The following is a 19,130-nucleotide window of genomic DNA, read 5'->3' as shown; positions in this document are numbered from 1 at the left end:
TAAGAGCTGCTTTCTTATCAGTCTATCTATCCAAACTGGTTAGAAGTAACCCTGGGCGTCCGAATCGGCTACGCCCACGGAGTAGGCGTAGTGTTGCCTTCTACGCATTTTGCGTAGACAGCGTAGCCGGCAACACTACGCCCACTCCGTGTGCGTAGCCGATTCGGCCGCCACCCGCCTCCCTCCCGCCCTCCGCTACATACATTATTTAAGCAACTAACCTTAATAAAACAATTTTTAAAGCACTTACCATGTCCGGGGCTCTTCCGGGGCTCCCTCTTGGAATAGCGTCCCTTCCTGGATACCAATGCGCATGCGCGGCCTCCCGCGCATGCGCATTGGTATCCAGGACGACGCTATTCCAAGAGGGAGCCCCGGACGAGCCCCGGACACGGTAAGTGCTTTAAAATTGTTTTATTAAGGGTAGTTGCTTAAATAATGTATGTAGGGGAGAGCGGGAGGGAGGTGCGTAGTGTTGCTACGCGGAGTGCGGGAGTGGGCGTAGCTTCTCGCCCACTCCGCGTAGCTCCGCGGAGCCCCACTACGCCCACTACGACCAGGGTTAGTTAGAAGGCCAGGAGTGAGGGAAAGGCAAACCTCTGGACACTTCATGAAAGATCTAATTTCAATTAAGCACAAAACCCCTTAATTTGACATAATTGCCAAAATGGAATAGTCAGTGGTGCCCTTCTAGTGGATTATGGCTGTGTCTTGAAAGAGAGTGTAATTGTACTACGAGACATGCCCACCTTCAAAAGAGTGTCTGATGGCGTTCCGACGAAGGTGGGATTCGAACCCACGCGTGCAGAGCACAATGGATTAGCAGTCCATCGCCTTAACCACTCGGCCACCTCGTCTGCCTTAGGTGACTATGTTTCATTTTTTAGGAAATTCTTACGATGTGCTAATTACAAATAATCATAAGTTTCTCCTAGACTGTGTCAGAACTGGCAAATATATGTGGTGTTCAATAGACAGAGCACATGATATAGCAGAATTATCAAATCTGTTCCATTAGGACTGTAGTTTTTAATAGTCATGATAACATGCTAGCATGTGAGTCGATCTTGCACAGTGAATAAGGGAGCAGTGCCAGTATCTCCTTGGTCAGCTCTAGATGGCTCAACTGGGGAGATATGAGAACAGTGAGCTCCAGTGGCGCTATCGGTTAGCGCGCGGTACTTATACAGCAGTACTTGCATTGAGGCATGCCGAGGTTGTGAGTTCGAGCCTCACCTGGCGCAGCTTACTGGTTTTTCATAAACCATTTCACTAAAAGTAAAGATTAAACTCAGGGTAAAGACGGCCCTTGCTAGAGAGTTTTTACTTCTTTTCAGGATCTGCGTGTCCGACTCTTCCAGTTGCAAATATCACAATCCTATTCGATGCTCCTTATAAACATTCCATGATGTGCCGTCTTGCATAGCATGCAAACACCACATCAGTGCATTTAAAAATACATTTGTAGAATAATAAATATGATGAAAACATTGTTGTCACGGGATAACCATATACTGAGGAGCTGCAAACAGTGCTGTATCAGCTACTAACAATAAAATGTAAATGAAAGACATATCAAAAGAAGAGCGTCATCATATTAATGTTTCTAGTCAACATAAGAGTTGCACCATAGCAGCTTATGGTGCTTTCTGCTCAGATTGTGCCTCCAATCCCACATTGATTTTTTTTATTCTTTGCAGTTTAAAAAAACAATTCATGCTCAAAGTTACCTTTTTAAAACCATTCAACCTAATATATTTATTTCTCTAACTTGTGAATGTGGTCCATGTTCTCTTTTCCTCATCCCCATCACGATACTCCTTTTCCCGAAATCAGGTTCACTTCTTTATCCAGCCCACCCATCCAAGGTCACCAAATCTATGAAGCGATTCTGCTTTTTCTCACATTCTCTCTATGTACAAGATACCTTGTATCATTTGAATGGACAGCAGGAGAGTCGGATATTTATGGTTAGTGGGGGTGGGGTTTTGAAGATTAACCTCATTTGACTAAGAGCCGGGGCATCTGGGAGGAAAAGTATTTTAAGGGGGATGAAGTTCACATCTCCTTGGTGAAATTTCTAGATCCTTATTTCATCCTTTCTGTGGATGCAGACTCAGTCGGAACAGAGGTCATAGTCCTCGCTCTGACTTTCAAAGGAACTTCAAATATGCATGGCTTATTTGGCTTTGCCCGGCAGGGCTTGCCCGGCGGGGTGAGAATGGCGTTTGTCAGGCGTTCGTCAGGCGATCGGAAGGGGTGAGGCGATAGTTTATGGTTCAATGGTTTTCATGAAGTCTTCTTGATACGATGAAAGCAGGAAAGGGAAGCTTGTCAATAAGCAAACTTAAGACAAGGTGTGACTCCTAGAAAGAATGACTTGGAAACAACATACAGAAACTCACATATAAAAAGGCCCTGATGAGGCTTGAACTCATGACCCCTGGTTTACAAGACCAGTGCTCTGCCACTGAGCTACAAGGCCAGCCTGCCTGCAGTATGTAAATCGCTTCATGTATTCTTACTGCGGTATGAAGATATCTATGATTTTGAGACTCTGTATGGAAATGCAGTTGCATTCGAATGTCTACATGCGTGCACAAATTGAAGAGCATGCTTAAGACACTTTTCTTGGAAGTAGGAAAAACTCCATTTTGATTTGAGAACATAAGAGTATTCACATTTATGACCATACTGATAGCTCTAGTTAGTATGTCCACAATCAGTGACAGATAGAGAACTCACTTATTAGAAGTGATCTGTCTCTGTGGGGCAGACATATGTCAACAGTCATACACTTGAGCTGGCTGAAACTTTAGGAGTAAGAGCTGCTTTCTTATCAGTCTATCTATCCAAACTGGTTAGAAGTAACCCTGGGCGTCCGAATCGGCTACGCCCACGGAGTAGGCGTAGTGTTGCCTTCTACGCATTTTGCGTAGACAGCGTAGCCGGCAACACTACGCCCACTCCGTGTGCGTAGCCGATTCGGCCGCCACCCGCCTCCCTCCCGCCCTCCCCTACATACATTATTTAAGCAACTAACCTTAATAAAACAATTTTTAAAGCACTTACCATGTCCGGGGCTCTTCCGGGGCTCCCTCTTGGAATAGCGTCCCTTCCTGGATACCAATGCGCATGCGCGGCCTCCCGCGCATGCGCATTGGTATCCAGGACGACGCTATTCCAAGAGGGAGCCCCGGACGAGCCCCGGACACGGTAAGTGCTTTAAAATTGTTTTATTAATGGTAGTTGCTTAAATAATGTATGTAGGGGAGAGCGGGAGGGAGGTGCGTATTGGGGCTACGCGGAGTGCGGGAGTGGGCGTAGCTTCTCGCCCACTCCGCGTAGCTCCGCGGAGCCCCACTACGCCCACTACGACCAGGGTTAGTGAGAAGGCCAGGAGTGAGGGAAAGGCAATCCTCTGGACACTTCATGAAAGATCTAATTTCAATTAAGCACAAAACACTTCCCTTAATTTGACATAATTGCCAAAATGGAATAGTCAGTTGGGCCCTTCTAGTGGATTATGGCTGTGTCTTGAAAGAGAGTGTAATTGTACTACGATACATGCCCACCTTCAAAAGAGTGTCTGATGGCGTTCCGACGAAGGTGGGATTCGAACCCACGCGTGCAGAGCACAATGGATTAGCAGTCCATCGCCTTAACCACTCAGCCACCTCGTCTGCCTTAGGTGACTATGTTTCATTTTTTAGGAAATTCTTACGATGTGCTAATTACAAATAATCATAAGTTTCTCCTAGACTGTGTCAGAACTGGCAAATATATGTGGTGTTCAATAGACAGAGCACATGATATAGCAGAATTATCAAATCTGTTCCATTAGGACTGTAGTTTTTAATAGTCATGATAACATGCTAGCATGTGAGTCGATCTTGCACAGTGAATAAGGGAGCAGTGCCAGTATCTACTTGGTCAGCTCTAGATGGCTCAACTGGGGAGATATGAGAGCAGTGAGCTCCAGTGGAGCAATCGGTTAGCGCGCGGTACTTATACAGCACTACTTGCATTGAGGCATGCCGAGGTTGTGAGTTAGAGCCTCACCTGGAGCAGCTTACTGGTTTTTCATAAACCATTTCACTAAAAGTAAAGATTAAACTCAGGGGAAAGACGGCCCTTGCTAGAGAGTTTTTACTTCTTTTCAGGATCTGCGTGTCCGACTCTTCCAGGTGCAAATATCACAATCCTATTCGATGCTCCTTATAAACATTCCATGATGTGCCGTCTTGCATAGCATGCAAACACCACATCAGTGCATTTAAAAATACATTTGTAGAATAATAAATATGATGAAAACATTGTTGTCACGGGATAGCCATATACTGAGGAGCTGCAAACAGTGCTGTATCAGCTACTTACAATAAAATTTAACTGAAAGACGTATCAAAAGAAGAGCGTCATCATATTAATGTTTCTAGTCAACATAAGAGTTGCACCATAGCAGCTTATGGTGCTTTCTGCTCAGATTGTGCCTCCAATCCCACATTGATTTTTTTTATTCTTTGCAGTTTAAAAAAACAATTCATGCTCAAAGTTAACTTTTTAAAACCATTCAACCTAATATATTTATTTCTCTAACTTGTGAATGTGGTCCATGTTCTCTTTTCCTCATCCCCATCACGATACTCCTTTTCCCGAAATCAGGTTCACTTCTTTATCCAGCCCACCCATCCAAGGTCACCAAATCTATGAAGCGATTCTGCTTTTTCTCACATTCTCTCTATGTACAAGATACCTTGTATCATTTAAATGGACAGCAGGAGAGTCGGATATTTATGGTTAGTGGGGGTGGGGTTTTGAAGATTAACCTCATTTGACTAAGAGCCGGGGCATCTGGGAGGAAAAGTATTTTAAGGGGAATGAAGTTCACATCTCCTTGGTGAAATTTCTAGATCCTTATTTCATCCTTTCTGTGGATGCAGACTCAGTCGGAACAGAGGTCATAGTCCTCGCTCTGACTTTCAAAGGAACTTCAAATATGCATGGCTTATTTGGCTTTGCCCGGCAGGGCTTGCCCGGCGGGGTGAGAATGGCGTTTGTCAGGCGTTCGTCAGGCGATCGGAAGGGGTGAGGCGATAGTTTATGGTTCAATGGTTTTCATGAAGTCTTCTTGATACGATGAAAGCAGGAAAGGGAAGCTTGTCAATAAGCAAACTTAAGACAAGGTGTGACTCCTAGAAAGAATGACTTGGAAACAACATACAGAAACTCACATATAAAAAGGCCCTGATGAGGCTTGAACTCATGACCCCTGGTTTACAAGACCAGTGCTCTGCCACTGAGCTACAAGGCCAGCCTGCCTGCAGTATGTAAATCGCTTCATGTATTCTTACTGCGGTATGAAGATATCTATGATTTTGAGACTCTGTATGGAAATGCAGTTGCATTTGAATGTCTACATGCGTGCACAAATTGAAGAGCATGCTTAAGACACTTTTCTTGGAAGTAGGAAAAACTCCATTTTGATTTGAGAACATAAGAGTATTCACATTTATGACCATACTGATAGCTCTAGTTAGTATGTCCACAATCAGTGACAGATAGAGAACTCACTTATTAGAAGTGATCTGTCTCTGTGGGGCAGACATATGTCAACAGTCATACACTTGAGATGGCTGAAACTTTAGGAGTAAGAGCTGCTTTCTTATCAGTCTATCTATCCAAACTGGTTAGAAGTAACCCTGGGCGTCCGAATCGGCTACGCCCACGGAGTAGGCGTAGTGTTGCCTTCTACGCATTTTGCGTAGACAGCGTAGCCGGCAACACTACGCCCACTCCGTGTGCATAGCCGATTCGGCCGCCACCCGCCTCCCTCCCGCCCTCCCCTACATACATTATTTAAGCAACTAACCTTAATAAAACAATTTTTAATGCACTTACCATGTCCGGGGCTCTTCCGGGGCTCCCTCTTGGAATAGCGTCCCTTCCTGGATACCAATGCGCATGCGCGGCCTCCCGCGCATGCGCATTTCTCGGGAGAAATGCGCATGCGCGGCCGCCCGCGCATGCGCATTGGTATCCAGGACGACGCTATTCCAAGAGGGAGCCCCGGACGAGCCCCGGACACGGTAAGTGCTTTAAAATTGTTTTATTAAGGGTAGTTGCTTAAATAATGTATGTAGGGGAGAGCGGGAGGGAGGTGCGTAGTGGGGCTACGCGGAGTGCGGGAGTGGGCGTAGCTTCTCGCCCACTCCGCGTAGCTCCGCGGAGCCCCACTACACCCACTACGACCAGGGTTAGTTAGAAGGCCAGGAGTGAGGGAAAGGCAATCCTCTGGACACTTCATGAAAGATCTAATTTCAATTAAGCACAAAACACTTCCCTTAATTTGACATAATTGCCAAAATGGAATAGTCAGTTGGGCCCTTCTAGTGGATTATGGCTGTGTCTTGAAAGAGAGTGTAATTGTACTACGAGACATGCCCACCTTCAAAAGATTGTCTGATGGCGTTCCGACGAAGGTGGGATTCGAACCCACGCGTGCAGAGCACAATGGATTAGCAGTCCATCGCCTTAACCACTCGGCCACCTCGTCTGCCTTAGGTGACTATGTTTCATTTTTTAGGAAATTCTTACGATGTGCTAATTACAAATAATCATAAGTTTCTCCTAGACTGTGTCAGAACTGGCAAATATATGTGGTGTTCAATAGACAGAGCACATGATATAGCAGAATTATCAAATCTGTTCCATTAGGACTGTAGTTTTTAATAGTCATGATAACATGCTAGCATGTGAGTCGATCTTGCACAGTGAATAAGGGAGCAGTGCCAGTATCTACTTGGTCAGCTCTAGATGGCTCAACTGGGGATGTATGAGACCAGTGAGCTCCAGTGGCGCAATCGGTTAGCGTGCGGTACTTATACAGCAGTACTTGCATTGAGGCATGCCGAGGTTGTGAGTTCGAGCCTCACCTGGAGCAGCTTACTAGTTTTTCATGAACCATTTCACTAAAAGTAAAGATTAAACTCAGGGGAAAGACGGCCCTTGCTAGAGAGTTTTTACTTCTTTTCAGGATCTGCGTGTCCGACTCTTCCAGGTGCAAATATCACAATCCTATTCGATGCTCCTTATAAACATTCCATGATGTGCCGTCTTGCATAGCATGCAAACACCACATCAGTGCATTTAAAAATACATTTGTAGAATAATAAATATGATGAAAACATTGTTGTCACGGGATAACCATATACTGAGGAGCTGCAAACAGTGCTGTATCAGCTACTTACAATAAAATTTAACTGAAAGACATATCAAAAGAACAGCGTCATCATATTAATGTTTCTAGTCAACATAAGAGTTGCACCATAGCAGCTTATGGTGCTTTCTGCTCAGATTGTGCCTCCAATCCCACATTGATTTTTTTTATTCTTTGCAGTTTAAAAAAACAATTCATGCTCAAAGTTAACTTTTTAAAACCATTCAACCTAATATATTTATTTCTCTAACTTGTGAATGTGGTCCATGTTCTCTTTTCCTCATCCCCATCACGATACTCCTTTTCCCAAAATCAGGTTCACTTCTTTATCCAGCCCACCCATCCAAGGTCACCAAATCTATGAAGCGATTCTGCTTTTTCTCACATTCTCTCTATGTACAAGATACCTTGTATCATTTGAATGGACAGCAGGAGAGTCGGATATTTATGGTTAGTGGGGGTGGGGTTTTGAAGATTAACCTCATTTGACTAAGAGCAGGGGCATCTGGGAGGAAAAGTATTTTAAGGGGGATGAAGTTCACATCTCCTTGGTGAAATTTCTAGATCCTTATTTCATCCTTTCTGTGGATGCAGACTCAGTCGGAACAGAGGTCATAGTCCTCGCTCTGACTTTCAAAGGAACTTCAAATATGCATGGCTTATTTGGCTTTGCCCGGCGGGGTGAGTATGGCGTTTGTCAGGCGTTCGTCAGGCGATCGGAAGGGGTGAGGCGATAGTTTATGGTTCAATGGTTTTCATGAAGTCTTCTTGATACGATGAAAGCAGGAAAGGGAAGCTTGTCAATAAGCAAACTTAAGACAAGGTGTGACTCCTAGAAAGAATGACTTGGAAACAACATACAGAAACTCACATATAAAAAGGCCCTGATGAGGCTTGAACTCATGACCCCTGGTTTACAAGACCAGTGCTCTGCCACTGAGCTACAAGGCCAGCCTGCCTGCAGTATGTAAATCGCTTCATGTATTCTTACTGCGGTATGAAGATATCTATGATTTTGAGACTCTGTATGGAAATGCAGTTGCATTTGAATGTCTACATGCGTGCACAAATTGAAGAGCATGCTTAAGACACTTTTCTTGGAAGTAGGAAAAACTCCATTTTGATTTGAGAACATAAGAGTATTCACATTTATGACCATACTGATAGCTCTAGTTAGTATGTCCACAATCAGTGACAGATAGAGAACTCACTTATTAGAAGTGATCTGTCTCTGTGGGGCAGACATATGTCAACAGTCATACACTTGAGATGGCTGAAACTTTAGGAGTAAGAGCTGCTTTCTTATCAGTCTATCTATCCAAACTGGTTAGAAGTAACCCTGGGCGTCCGAATCGGCTACGCCCACGGAGTAGGCGTAGTGTTGCCTTCTACGCATTTTGCGTAGACAGCGTAGCCGGCAACACTACGCCCACTCCGTGTGCGTAGCCGATTCGGCCGCCACCCGCCTCCCTCCCGCCCTCCCCTACATACATTATTTAAGCAACTAACCTTAATAAAACAATTTTTAAAGCACTTACCATGTCCGGGGCTCTTCCGGGGCTCCCTCTTGGAATAGCGTCCCTTCCTGGATACCAATGCGCATGCGCGGCCTCCCGCGCATGCGCATTGGTATCCAGGACGACGCTATTCCAAGAGGGAGCCCCGGACGAGCCCCGGACACGGTAAGTGCTTTAAAATTGTTTTATTAATGGTAGTTGCTTAAATAATGTATGTAGGGGAGAGCGGGAGGGAGGTGCGTATTGGGGCTACGCGGAGTGCGGGAGTGGGCGTAGCTTCTCGCCCACTCCGCGTAGCTCCGCGGAGCCCCACTACGCCCACTACGACCAGGGTTAGTGAGAAGGCCAGGAGTGAGGGAAAGGCAATCCTCTGGACACTTCATGAAAGATCTAATTTCAATTAAGCACAAAAAACTTCCCTTAATTTGACATAATTGCCAAAATGGAATAGTCAGTTGGGCCCTTCTAGTGGATTATGGCTGTGTCTTGAAAGAGAGTGTAATTGTACTACGATACATGCCCACCTTCAAAAGAGTGTCTGATGGCGTTCCGACGAAGGTGGGATTCGAACCCACGCGTGCAGAGCACAATGGATTAGCAGTCCATCGCCTTAACCACTCAGCCACCTCGTCTGCCTTAGGTGACTATGTTTCATTTTTTAGGAAATTCTTACGATGTGCTAATTACAAATAATCATAAGTTTCTCCTAGACTGTGTCAGAACTGGCAAATATATGTGGTGTTCAATAGACAGAGCACATGATATAGCAGAATTATCAAATCTGTTCCATTAGGACTGTAGTTTTTAATAGTCATGATAACATGCTAGCATGTGAGTCGATCTTGCACAGTGAATAAGGGAGCAGTGCCAGTATCTACTTGGTCAGCTCTAGATGGCTCAACTGGGGAGATATGAGAGCAGTGAGCTCCAGTGGAGCAATCGGTTAGTGCGCGGTACTTATACAGCAGTACTTGCATTGAGGCATGCCGAGGTTGTGAGTTAGAGCCTCACCTGGAGCAGCTTACTGGTTTTTCATAAACCATTTCACTAAAAGTAAAGATTAAACTCAGGGGAAAGACGGCCCTTGCTAGAGAGTTTTTACTTCTTTTCAGGATCTGCGTGTCCGACTCTTCCAGGTGCAAATATCACAATCCTATTCGATGCTCCTTATAAACATTCCATGATGTGCCGTCTTGCATAGCATGCAAACACCACATCAGTGCATTTAAAAATACATTTGTAGAATAATAAATATGATGAAAACATTGTTGTCACGGGATAGCCATATACTGAGGAGCTGCAAACAGTGCTGTATCAGCTACTTACAATAAAATTTAACTGAAAGACATATCAAAAGAAGAGCGTCATCATATTAATGTTTCTAGTCAACATAAGAGTTGCACCATACAGCTTATGGTGCTTTCTGCTCAGATTGTGCCTCCAATCCCACATTGATTTTTTTTATTCTTTGCAGTTTAAAAAAACAATTCATGCTCAAAGTTAACTTTTTAAAACCATTCAACCTAATATATTTATTTCTCTAACTTGTGAATGTGGTCCATGTTCTCTTTTCCTCATCCCCATCACGATACTCCTTTTCCCGAAATCAGGTTCACTTCTTTATCCAGCCCACCCATCCAAGGTCACCAAATCTATGAAGCGATTCTGCTTTTTCTCACATTCTCTCTATGTACAAGATACCTTGTATCATTTGAATGGACAGCAGGAGAGTCGGATATTTATGGTTAGTGGGGGTGGGGTTTTGAAGATTAACCTCATTTGACTAAGAGCCGGGGCATCTGGGAGGAAAAGTATTTTAAGGGGAATGAAGTTCACATCTCCTTGGTGAAATTTCTAGATCCTTATTTCATCCTTTCTGTGGATGCAGACTCAGTCGGAACAGAGGTCATAGTCCTCGCTCTGACTTTCAAAGGAACTTCAAATATGCATGGCTTATTTGGCTTTGCCCGGCGGGGTGAGAATGGCGTTTGTCAGGCGTTCGTCAGGCGATCGGAAGGGGTGAGGCGATAGTTTATGGTTCAATGGTTTTCATGAAGTCTTCTTGATACGATGAAAGCAGGAAAGGGAAGCTTGTCAATAAGCAAACTTAAGACAAGGTGTGACTCCTAGAAAGAATGACTTGGAAACAACATACAGAAACTCACATATAAAAAGGCCCTGATGAGGCTTGAACTCATGACCCCTGGTTTACAAGACCAGTGCTCTGCCACTGAGCTACAAGGCCAGCCTGCCTGCAGTATGTAAATCGCTTCATGTATTCTTACTGCGGTATGAAGATATCTATGATTTTGAGACTCTGTATGGAAATGCAGTTGCATTCGAATGTCTACATGCGTGCACAAATTGAAGAGCATGCTTAAGACACTTTTCTTGGAAGTAGGAAAAACTCCATTTTGATTTGAGAACATAAGAGTATTCACATTTATGACCATACTGATAGCTCTAGTTAGTATGTCCACAATCAGTGACAGATAGAGAACTCACTTATTAGAAGTGATCTGTCTCTGTGGGGCAGACATATGTCAACAGTCATACACTTGAGCTGGCTGAAACTTTAGGAGTAAGAGCTGCTTTCTTATCAGTCTATCTATCCAAACTGGTTAGAAGTAACCCTGGGCGTCCGAATCGGCTACGCCCACGGAGTAGGCGTAGTGTTGCCTTCTACGCATTTTGCGTAGACAGCGTAGCCGGCAACACTACGCCCACTCCGTGTGCGTAGCCGATTCGGCCGCCACCCGCCTCCCTCCCGCCCTCCCCTACATACATTATTTAAGCAACTAACCTTAATAAAACAATTTTTAAAGCACTTACCATGTCCGGGGCTCTTCCGGGGCTCCCTCTTGGAATAGCGTCCCTTCCTGGATACCAATGCGCATGCGCGGCCTCCCGCGCATGCGCATTGGTATCCAGGACGACGCTATTCCAAGAGGGAGCCCCGGACGAGCCCCGGACACGGTAAGTGCTTTAAAATTGTTTTATTAATGGTAGTTGCTTAAATAATGTATGTAGGGGAGAGCGGGAGGGAGGTGCGTATTGGGGCTACGCGGAGTGCGGGAGTGGGCGTAGCTTCTCGCCCACTCCGCGTAGCTCCGCGGAGCCCCACTACGCCCACTACGACCAGGGTTAGTGAGAAGGCCAGGAGTGAGGGAAAGGCAATCCTCTGGACACTTCATGAAAGATCTAATTTCAATTAAGCACAAAACACTTCCCTTAATTTGACATAATTGCCAAAATGGAATAGTCAGTTGGGCCCTTCTAGTGGATTATGGCTGTGTCTTGAAAGAGAGTGTAATTGTACTACGATACATGCCCACCTTCAAAAGAGTGTCTGATGGCGTTCCGACGAAGGTGGGATTCGAACCCACGCGTGCAGAGCACAATGGATTAGCAGTCCATCGCCTTAACCACTCAGCCACCTCGTCTGCCTTAGGTGACTATGTTTCATTTTTTAGGAAATTCTTACGATGTGCTAATTACAAATAATCATAAGTTTCTCCTAGACTGTGTCAGAACTGGCAAATATATGTGGTGTTCAATAGACAGAGCACATGATATAGCAGAATTATCAAATCTGTTCCATTAGGACTGTAGTTTTTAATAGTCATGATAACATGCTAGCATGTGAGTCGATCTTGCACAGTGAATAAGGGAGCAGTGCCAGTATCTACTTGGTCAGCTCTAGATGGCTCAACTGGGGAGATATGAGAGCAGTGAGCTCCAGTGGAGCAATCGGTTAGCGCGCGGTACTTATACAGCACTACTTGCATTGAGGCATGCCGAGGTTGTGAGTTAGAGCCTCACCTGGAGCAGCTTACTGGTTTTTCATAAACCATTTCACTAAAAGTAAAGATTAAACTCAGGGGAAAGACGGCCCTTGCTAGAGAGTTTTTACTTCTTTTCAGGATCTGCGTGTCCGACTCTTCCAGGTGCAAATATCACAATCCTATTCGATGCTCCTTATAAACATTCCATGATGTGCCGTCTTGCATAGCATGCAAACACCACATCAGTGCATTTAAAAATACATTTGTAGAATAATAAATATGATGAAAACATTGTTGTCACGGGATAGCCATATACTGAGGAGCTGCAAACAGTGCTGTATCAGCTACTTACAATAAAATTTAACTGAAAGACGTATCAAAAGAAGAGCGTCATCATATTAATGTTTCTAGTCAACATAAGAGTTGCACCATAGCAGCTTATGGTGCTTTCTGCTCAGATTGTGCCTCCAATCCCACATTGATTTTTTTTATTCTTTGCAGTTTAAAAAAACAATTCATGCTCAAAGTTAACTTTTTAAAACCATTCAACCTAATATATTTATTTCTCTAACTTGTGAATGTGGTCCATGTTCTCTTTTCCTCATCCCCATCACGATACTCCTTTTCCCGAAATCAGGTTCACTTCTTTATCCAGCCCACCCATCCAAGGTCACCAAATCTATGAAGCGATTCTGCTTTTTCTCACATTCTCTCTATGTACAAGATACCTTGTATCATTTAAATGGACAGCAGGAGAGTCGGATATTTATGGTTAGTGGGGGTGGGGTTTTGAAGATTAACCTCATTTGACTAAGAGCCGGGGCATCTGGGAGGAAAAGTATTTTAAGGGGAATGAAGTTCACATCTCCTTGGTGAAATTTCTAGATCCTTATTTCATCCTTTCTGTGGATGCAGACTCAGTCGGAACAGAGGTCATAGTCCTCGCTCTGACTTTCAAAGGAACTTCAAATATGCATGGCTTATTTGGCTTTGCCCGGCAGGGCTTGCCCGGCGGGGTGAGAATGGCGTTTGTCAGGCGTTCGTCAGGCGATCGGAAGGGGTGAGGCGATAGTTTATGGTTCAATGGTTTTCATGAAGTCTTCTTGATACGATGAAAGCAGGAAAGGGAAGCTTGTCAATAAGCAAACTTAAGACAAGGTGTGACTCCTAGAAAGAATGACTTGGAAACAACATACAGAAACTCACATATAAAAAGGCCCTGATGAGGCTTGAACTCATGACCCCTGGTTTACAAGACCAGTGCTCTGCCACTGAGCTACAAGGCCAGCCTGCCTGCAGTATGTAAATCGCTTCATGTATTCTTACTGCGGTATGAAGATATCTATGATTTTGAGACTCTGTATGGAAATGCAGTTGCATTTGAATGTCTACATGCGTGCACAAATTGAAGAGCATGCTTAAGACACTTTTCTTGGAAGTAGGAAAAACTCCATTTTGATTTGAGAACATAAGAGTATTCACATTTATGACCATACTGATAGCTCTAGTTAGTATGTCCACAATCAGTGACAGATAGAGAACTCACTTATTAGAAGTGATCTGTCTCTGTGGGGCAGACATATGTCAACAGTCATACACTTGAGATGGCTGAAACTTTAGGAGTAAGAGCTGCTTTCTTATCAGTCTATCTATCCAAACTGGTTAGAAGTAACCCTGGGCGTCCGAATCGGCTACGCCCACGGAGTAGGCGTAGTGTTGCCTTCTACGCATTTTGCGTAGACAGCGTAGCCGGCAACACTACGCCCACTCCGTGTGCATAGCCGATTCGGCCGCCACCCGCCTCCCTCCCGCCCTCCCCTACATACATTATTTAAGCAACTAACCTTAATAAAACAATTTTTAATGCACTTACCATGTCCGGGGCTCTTCCGGGGCTCCCTCTTGGAATAGCGTCCCTTCCTGGATACCAATGCGCATGCGCGGCCTCCCGCGCATGCGCATTTCTCGGGAGAAATGCGCATGCGCGGCCGCCCGCGCATGCGCATTGGTATCCAGGACGACGCTATTCCAAGAGGGAGCCCCGGACGAGCCCCGGACACGGTAAGTGCTTTAAAATTGTTTTATTAAGGGTAGTTGCTTAAATAATGTATGTAGGGGAGAGCGGGAGGGAGGTGCGTAGTGGGGCTACGCGGAGTGCGGGAGTGGGCGTAGCTTCTCGCCCACTCCGCGTAGCTCCGCGGAGCCCCACTACACCCACTACGACCAGGGTTAGTTAGAAGGCCAGGAGTGAGGGAAAGGCAATCCTCTGGACACTTCATGAAAGATCTAATTTCAATTAAGCACAAAACACTTCCCTTAATTTGACATAATTGCCAAAATGGAATAGTCAGTTGGGCCCTTCTAGTGGATTATGGCTGTGTCTTGAAAGAGAGTGTAATTGTACTACGAGACATGCCCACCTTCAAAAGATTGTCTGATGGCGTTCCGACGAAGGTGGGATTCGAACCCACGCGTGCAGAGCACAATGGATTAGCAGTCCATCGCCTTAACCACTCGGCCACCTCGTCTGCCTTAGGTGACTATGTTTCATTTTTTAGGAAATTCTTACGATGTGCTAATTACAAATAATCATAAGTTTCTCCTAGACTGTGTCAGAACTGGCAAATATATGTGGTGTTCAATAGACAGAGCACATGATATAGCAGAATTATCAAATCTGTTCCATTAGGACTGTAGTTTTTAATAGTCATGATAACATGCTAGCATGTGAGTCGATCTTGCACAGTGAATAAGGGAGCAGTGCCAGTATCTACTTGGTCAGCTCTAGATGGCTCAACTGGGGATGTATGAGACCAGTGAGCTCCAGTGGCGCAATCGGTTAGCGTGCGGTACTTATACAGCAGTACTTGCATTGAGGCATGCCGAGGTTGTGAGTTCGAGCCTCACCTGGAGCAGCTTACTAGTTTTTCATGAACCATTTCACTAAAAGTAAAGATTAAACTCAGGGGAAAGACGGCCCTTGCTAGAGAGTTTTTACTTCTTTTCAGGATCTGCGTGTCCGACTCTTCCAGGTGCAAATATCACAATCCTATTCGATGCTCCTTATAAACATTCCATGATGTGCCGTCTTGCATAGCATGCAAACACCACATCAGTGCATTTAAAAATACATTTGTAGAATAATAAATATGATGAAAACATTGTTGTCACGGGATAACCATATACTGAGGAGCTGCAAACAGTGCTGTATCAGCTACTTACAATAAAATTTAACTGAAAGACATATCAAAAGAACAGCGTCATCATATTAATGTTTCTAGTCAACATAAGAGTTGCACCATAGCAGCTTATGGTGCTTTCTGCTCAGATTGTGCCTCCAATCCCACATTGATTTTTTTTATTCTTTGCAGTTTAAAAAAACAATTCATGCTCAAAGTTAACTTTTTAAAACCATTCAACCTAATATATTTATTTCTCTAACTTGTGAATGTGGTCCATGTTCTCTTTTCCTCATCCCCATCACGATACTCCTTTTCCCAAAATCAGGTTCACTTCTTTATCCAGCCCACCCATCCAAGGTCACCAAATCTATGAAGCGATTCTGCTTTTTCTCACATTCTCTCTATGTACAAGATACCTTGTATCATTTGAATGGACAGCAGGAGAGTCGGATATTTATGGTTAGTGGGGGTGGGGTTTTGAAGATTAACCTCATTTGACTAAGAGCAGGGGCATCTGGGAGGAAAAGTATTTTAAGGGGGATGAAGTTCACATCTCCTTGGTGAAATTTCTAGATCCTTATTTCATCCTTTCTGTGGATGCAGACTCAGTCGGAACAGAGGTCATAGTCCTCGCTCTGACTTTCAAAGGAACTTCAAATATGCATGGCTTATTTGGCTTTGCCCGGCGGGGTGAGTATGGCGTTTGTCAGGCGTTCGTCAGGCGATCGGAAGGGGTGAGGCGATAGTTTATGGTTCAATGGTTTTCATGAAGTCTTCTTGATACGATGAAAGCAGGAAAGGGAAGCTTGTCAATAAGCAAACTTAAGACAAGGTGTGACTCCTAGAAAGAATGACTTGGAAACAACATACAGAAACTCACATATAAAAAGGCCCTGATGAGGCTTGAACTCATGACCCCTGGTTTACAAGACCAGTGCTCTGCCACTGAGCTACAAGGCCAGCCTGCCTGCAGTATGTAAATCGCTTCATGTATTCTTACTGCGGTATGAAGATATCTATGATTTTGAGACTCTGTATGGAAATGCAGTTGCATTTGAATGTCTACATGCGTGCACAAATTGAAGAGCATGCTTAAGACACTTTTCTTGGAAGTAGGAAAAACTCCATTTTGATTTGAGAACATAAGAGTATTCACATTTATGACCATACTGATAGCTCTAGTTAGTATGTCCACAATCAGTGACAGATAGAGAACTCACTTATTAGAAGTGATCTGTCTCTGTGGGGCAGACATATGTCAACAGTCATACACTTGAGATGGCTGAAACTTTAGGAGTAAGAGCTGCTTTCTTATCAGTCTATCTATCCAAACTGGTTAGAAGTAACCCTGGGCGTCCGAATCGGCTACGCCCACGGAGTAGGCGTAGTGTTGCCTTCTACGCATTTTGCGTAGACAGCGTAGCCGGCAACACTACGCCCACTCCGTGTGCGTAGCCGATTCGGCCGCCACCCGCCTCCCTCCCGCCCTCCCCTACATACATTATTTAAGCAACTAACCTTAATAAAACAATTTTTAAAGCACTTACCATGTCCGGGGCTCTTCCGGGGCTCCCTCTTGGAATAGCGTCCCTTCCTGGATACCAATGCGCATGCGCGGCCTCCCGCGCATGCGCATTGGTATCCAGGACGACGCTATTCCAAGAGGGAGCCCCGGACGAGCCCCGGACACGGTAAGTGCTTTAAAATTGTTTTATTAATGGTAGTTGCTTAAATAATGTATGTAGGGGAGAGCGGGAGGGAGGTGCGTATTGGGGCTACGCGGAGTGCGGGAGTGGGCGTAGCTTCTCGCCCACTCCGCGTAGCTCCGCGGAGCCCCACTACGCCCACTACGACCAGGGTTAGTGAGAAGGCCAGGAGTGAGGGAAAGGCAATCCTCTGGACACTTCATGAAAGATCTAATTTCAATTAAGCACAAAAAACTTCCCTTAATTTGACATAATTGCCAAAATGGAATAGTCAGTTGGGCCCTTCTAGTGGATTATGGCTGTGTCTTGAAAGAGAGTGTAATTGTACTACGATACATGCCCACCTTCAAAAGAGTGTCTGATGGCGTTCCGACGAAGGTGGGATTCGAACCCACGCGTGCAGAGCACAATGGATTAGCAGTCCATCGCCTTAACCACTCAGCCACCTCGTCTGCCTTAGGTGACTATGTTTCATTTTTTAGGAAATTCTTACGATGTGCTAATTACAAATAATCATAAGTTTCTCCTAGACTGTGTCAGAACTGGCAAATATATGTGGTGTTCAATAGACAGAGCACATGATATAGCAGAATTATCAAATCTGTTCCATTAGGACTGTAGTTTTTAATAGTCATGATAACATGCTAGCATGTGAGTCGATCTTGCACAGTGAATAAGGGAGCAGTGCCAGTATCTACTTGGTCAGCTCTAGATGGCTCAACTGGGGAGATATGAGAGCAGTGAGCTCCAGTGGAGCAATCGGTTAGTGCGCGGTACTTATACAGCAGTACTTGCATTGAGGCATGCCGAGGTTGTGAGTTAGAGCCTCACCTGGAGCAGCTTACTGGTTTTTCATAAACCATTTCACTAAAAGTAAAGATTAAACTCAGGGGAAAGACGGCCCTTGCTAGAGAGTTTTTACTTCTTTTCAGGATCTGCGTGTCCGACTCTTCCAGGTGCAAATATCACAATCCTATTCGATGCTCCTTATAAACATTCCATGATGTGCCGTCTTGCATAGCATGCAAACACCACATCAGTGCATTTAAAAATACATTTGTAGAATAATAAATATGATGAAAACATTGTTGTCACGGGATAGCCATATACTGAGGAGCTGCAAACAGTGCTGTATCAGCTACTTACAATAAAATTTAACTGAAAGACATATCAAAAGAAGAGCGTCATCATATTAATGTTTCTAGTCAACATAAGAGTTGCACCATACAGCTTATGGTGCTTTCTGCTCAGATTGTGCCTCCAATCCCACATTGATTTTTTTTATTCTTTGCAGTTTAAAAAAACAATTCATGCTCAAAGTTAACTTTTTAAAACCATTCAACCTAATATATTTATTTCTCTAACTTGTGAATGTGGTCCATGTTCTCTTTTCCTCATCCCCATCACGATACTCCTTTTCCCGAAATCAGGTTCACTTCTTTATCCAGCCCACCCATCCAAGGTCACCAAATCTATGAAGCGATTCTGCTTTTTCTCACATTCTCTCTATGTACAAGATACCTTGTATCATTTGAATGGACAGCAGGAGAGTCGGATATTTATGGTTAGTGGGGGTGGGGTTTTGAAGATTAACCTCATTTGACTAAGAGCCGGGGCATCTGGGAGGAAAAGTATTTTAAGGGGAATGAAGTTCACATCTCCTTGGTGAAATTTCTAGATCCTTATTTCATCCTTTCTGTGGATGCAGACTCAGTCGGAACAGA

General features: G+C 44.4%; 17 non-coding genes across 17 annotated transcripts; 4 read left to right on the top strand and 13 right to left on the bottom strand.

Annotated features, from left to right (window-relative positions):
- Nucleotides 1-775: 775 nt before the first annotated feature.
- TRNAS-GCU (transfer RNA serine (anticodon GCU)) lies at nucleotides 776-857 on the bottom strand. The gene has a single exon. It is a non-coding gene; the product is annotated as a tRNA-Ser (tRNA).
- Nucleotides 858-2,413: 1,556 nt separating this feature from the next.
- Nucleotides 2,414-2,485, bottom strand: TRNAT-UGU (transfer RNA threonine (anticodon UGU)). Its single transcript has one exon. It is a non-coding gene; the product is annotated as a tRNA-Thr (tRNA).
- A 1,116-nt stretch (nucleotides 2,486-3,601) lies between these two features.
- On the bottom strand, nucleotides 3,602-3,683 carry TRNAS-GCU (transfer RNA serine (anticodon GCU)). The gene has a single exon. It is a non-coding gene; the product is annotated as a tRNA-Ser (tRNA).
- Nucleotides 3,684-3,975: 292 nt separating this feature from the next.
- On the top strand, nucleotides 3,976-4,070 carry TRNAI-UAU (transfer RNA isoleucine (anticodon UAU)). The gene is made up of 2 exons: nucleotides 3,976-4,013; nucleotides 4,035-4,070. It is a non-coding gene; the product is annotated as a tRNA-Ile (tRNA).
- Nucleotides 4,071-5,239: 1,169 nt separating this feature from the next.
- TRNAT-UGU (transfer RNA threonine (anticodon UGU)) lies at nucleotides 5,240-5,311 on the bottom strand. The gene has a single exon. It is a non-coding gene; the product is annotated as a tRNA-Thr (tRNA).
- Nucleotides 5,312-6,471: 1,160 nt separating this feature from the next.
- On the bottom strand, nucleotides 6,472-6,553 carry TRNAS-GCU (transfer RNA serine (anticodon GCU)). Its single transcript has one exon. It is a non-coding gene; the product is annotated as a tRNA-Ser (tRNA).
- A 292-nt stretch (nucleotides 6,554-6,845) lies between these two features.
- On the top strand, nucleotides 6,846-6,940 carry TRNAI-UAU (transfer RNA isoleucine (anticodon UAU)). Its single transcript has 2 exons — nucleotides 6,846-6,883; nucleotides 6,905-6,940. It is a non-coding gene; the product is annotated as a tRNA-Ile (tRNA).
- Nucleotides 6,941-8,095: 1,155 nt separating this feature from the next.
- On the bottom strand, nucleotides 8,096-8,167 carry TRNAT-UGU (transfer RNA threonine (anticodon UGU)). The gene has a single exon. It is a non-coding gene; the product is annotated as a tRNA-Thr (tRNA).
- A 1,116-nt stretch (nucleotides 8,168-9,283) lies between these two features.
- Nucleotides 9,284-9,365, bottom strand: TRNAS-GCU (transfer RNA serine (anticodon GCU)). The gene has a single exon. It is a non-coding gene; the product is annotated as a tRNA-Ser (tRNA).
- Nucleotides 9,366-10,906: 1,541 nt separating this feature from the next.
- On the bottom strand, nucleotides 10,907-10,978 carry TRNAT-UGU (transfer RNA threonine (anticodon UGU)). Its single transcript has one exon. It is a non-coding gene; the product is annotated as a tRNA-Thr (tRNA).
- A 1,116-nt stretch (nucleotides 10,979-12,094) lies between these two features.
- TRNAS-GCU (transfer RNA serine (anticodon GCU)) lies at nucleotides 12,095-12,176 on the bottom strand. Its single transcript has one exon. It is a non-coding gene; the product is annotated as a tRNA-Ser (tRNA).
- Nucleotides 12,177-12,468: 292 nt separating this feature from the next.
- TRNAI-UAU (transfer RNA isoleucine (anticodon UAU)) lies at nucleotides 12,469-12,563 on the top strand. Its single transcript has 2 exons — nucleotides 12,469-12,506; nucleotides 12,528-12,563. It is a non-coding gene; the product is annotated as a tRNA-Ile (tRNA).
- Nucleotides 12,564-13,732: 1,169 nt separating this feature from the next.
- On the bottom strand, nucleotides 13,733-13,804 carry TRNAT-UGU (transfer RNA threonine (anticodon UGU)). Its single transcript has one exon. It is a non-coding gene; the product is annotated as a tRNA-Thr (tRNA).
- A 1,160-nt stretch (nucleotides 13,805-14,964) lies between these two features.
- On the bottom strand, nucleotides 14,965-15,046 carry TRNAS-GCU (transfer RNA serine (anticodon GCU)). The gene has a single exon. It is a non-coding gene; the product is annotated as a tRNA-Ser (tRNA).
- A 292-nt stretch (nucleotides 15,047-15,338) lies between these two features.
- On the top strand, nucleotides 15,339-15,433 carry TRNAI-UAU (transfer RNA isoleucine (anticodon UAU)). Its single transcript has 2 exons — nucleotides 15,339-15,376; nucleotides 15,398-15,433. It is a non-coding gene; the product is annotated as a tRNA-Ile (tRNA).
- A 1,155-nt stretch (nucleotides 15,434-16,588) lies between these two features.
- On the bottom strand, nucleotides 16,589-16,660 carry TRNAT-UGU (transfer RNA threonine (anticodon UGU)). The gene has a single exon. It is a non-coding gene; the product is annotated as a tRNA-Thr (tRNA).
- A 1,116-nt stretch (nucleotides 16,661-17,776) lies between these two features.
- Nucleotides 17,777-17,858, bottom strand: TRNAS-GCU (transfer RNA serine (anticodon GCU)). The gene has a single exon. It is a non-coding gene; the product is annotated as a tRNA-Ser (tRNA).
- Between the last annotated feature and the right edge of the window lie 1,272 nt (nucleotides 17,859-19,130).

Source organism: Lissotriton helveticus, chromosome 5_1 (assembly GCF_964261635.1).
Source record: "Lissotriton helveticus chromosome 5_1, aLisHel1.1, whole genome shotgun sequence".
Classification (NCBI taxonomy): Eukaryota; Metazoa; Chordata; class Amphibia; order Caudata; family Salamandridae; genus Lissotriton; species Lissotriton helveticus.
This window is presented reverse-complemented; position numbering and strand designations above follow the sequence as displayed.